This window comes from Leptonychotes weddellii, chromosome 3 (genome assembly GCF_054177405.1).
Source record: "Leptonychotes weddellii isolate Sample4059 chromosome 3, ASM5417740v2, whole genome shotgun sequence".
Lineage (NCBI taxonomy): Eukaryota > Metazoa > Chordata > Mammalia > Carnivora > Phocidae > Leptonychotes > Leptonychotes weddellii.
The window spans coordinates 96613329-96615984 of record NC_138371.1 but is presented as its reverse complement, the minus strand read 5'-3'; positions in this window follow the sequence as shown (position 1 = coordinate 96615984).

Here is a 2656-nt window from a genome sequence, read left to right as displayed (position 1 = left end):
GGTTGAGACCTGATTTGTGACCTAGGATGTGATCTATTCTGGAGAATGTTCCAAGGGCACTAGAGAAGAATGTGTATTCTTTTTTGGGGGGATGGAATGTTCTGAATATGTCTGTGAAGTCCATTTGGTCCAGTGTGTCATTTAAAGTCTTTATTTCCTTGTTGATCTTTTGCTTTGATGATCTGTCCATTTCAGTGAGGGGGGTGTTAATGTCCCCCACTATTATTGTGTTGTTGTCGATATGTTTCTTTGGTTTGGTTATTAATTGGCTTATATAATTGGTTGCTCCCATGTTAGGGGCATAGATATTTACAATTGTTAGATCTTCTTGTTGGATAGATACTCTAAATATGATATAGTGTCCTTCTTCATCTCTTATTAGAGTCTTTGGTTTAAAACCTAATTTGTCTGATATGGTAAAATGGGAAATTTGGTAAACAAAAAATTGGTAAACATGGTAAATTGTTTTCCATTCCCTCACTTTCAATCTGGGGGAGTCTTTGGGTCTAAAATGAGTCTTTTGCAGACAGCATATCAATGGGTCTTGTTTTTTTATCCAATCCCTGTGTCTTTTGATTGGGGCATTTAGCCCATTTACATTCAGGGTAACTATTGAAAGATATGAATTTAGTGCCATTGTATTGCCTGTAAGGTGACTGTTACTGTGTATTGTCTCTGTTCCTTTCTCGTCTATGTTACTTTTAGGCTCTCTCTTTGCTTAGAGGACCCCTTTCAATATTTCTTGTAGGGCTGGTTTCGTGTTTGCAAATTCCTTTACTTTTTGTTTGTCCTGGAAGCTTTTTATCTCTGCTTCTATTTTCAGTGACAGCCTAGCTGGATATAGTATTCTTGGCTGCATATTTTTTCCTTTTAGTGCTCTGAATAGATCCTGCCAGTCCTTTCTGGCCTGCCAGGTCTCTGTGGCTAGGTCTGTTGCCAATCTAACATTTCTACCATTGAAAGTTACATATATCTTGTCCCAAGCTGCCTTCAGAATTTTCTCTTTGTCTCTAAGACTCATAAGTTTTACTATTAGATGTCAGGGTGTTGACCTATTTTTATTGATTTTGAGGGGGGTTCTCTGTGCCTCCTGGATTTTGATGTCTGTTTCCTTCCTCAAATTAAGGGAGTTCTCTGCTATAATTTGCTCCAATATACCTTCCACCCCTCTTCTCTTTCTTCTTCTTCTGGGATCCCAATTATTCTAATATTGTTTCATCTTATGGTATCGCTTATCTCTCAAATTCTGCCCTCGTGATCCAGTAGTTGTTTATCTCTCTTTTTCTCAGCTTCTTTATTTTCCATCATTTGGTCTTCTAAATCACTAATTCTCTCTTCTGCCTCACTTATCCTAGCAGTTAGAGCCTCCATTTTTTATTGCACCTCATTAATAGCCTTTTTGATTTTGACTTGGTTAGATTTTAGGTCCTTTATTTCTCCAGAAAGTGTTCCTCTAATATCTTCTATGCTTTTTTCAAGTCCAGGTAGTATCTTTAAAATCATCATTCTTGGGGTGCCTGGGTGGCTCAGTTGGTTGAGCGACTGCCTTTGGCTTGGGTCATGATCCTGGAGTCCTGGGATCAAGTCCTGCATTGGGCTCCCTGCTCAGCGGGGAGTCTGCTTCTCCCTCTGTCCCTCCCCCCTCTCATGCTCGCTCTATCTCATTCTCTGTCTCAAATAAATAAATAAAATCTTAAAAAAAATAAAAAAATAAAAAAATAAAATCATCATTCTGAACTCTAGTTCCTACATCTTACTAATGTCCATATTGATTAGGTTCCTGGCAGTTGGTACTGCCTCTTGTTCTTTTTTTTTTGATGTGATTTTTTTTTCCTTTTTTTCATTTTGTCCAGGGAAGAATAGATGAATGAGAGAACTAAATGTTAACAGGATAACAATGACCCCAGAAAAATATACAGTAAACAAATCAGAAGAGACTTGAAACTGGGAGGAAATGAAAAGAAAAAGAAGAAAAAAGAAAAAAAAAGAAAAAGATAAAGATAAAAACAAGCAAACAAAAAAAACAGAATATGATCAGATATGATCAGGCTGGTGCATAGATCAGTGTCACACACTAGATTTTGGGCGTATTTTGTTCTGTTAGAAGAAAGTGACTCCCAAAATTTTAAAGAAAGAAAAACTTATATATGTACAAAAATAAGGGTAAATATAATGAAGGGATGGAATATGACTGTAAAGATGAAAATTATAAAAGATTGGATAAAACGAATTGATAAGAAGTTGGTTGAAAATAGAAAGAAGAGGATTAAAAAAAAAGGAGAGAATGTGATCAGGAAGAAGACTAGAATAAAACCATACACTAGAGATTTAGGGTATATTTGTGTCTGTTAGAAGAAACTGTATCCCAAAATTTTAAAGAGAGAACAACTTATATATATATATATATATATATATATCAAAAATAAGGTTAACTACTATGAAGGTATAGAATATGACTAAAAATGAAAAATAAAAGAAGGGATTGATAAGACGTTGGTTGAAAATGGGAAAAAGAAAAATTAAAAAAAAAAACAAGAAAAAAAAAGAAAGTTAAAAAAAATTAACTTTGAAAAACTAAAGAGTCTTGGGGAAAATGCCATGAATTCTATGTGCAGTATTCCTCTCGCACTGGATTTCTGCTGTTCTCATTGATTGG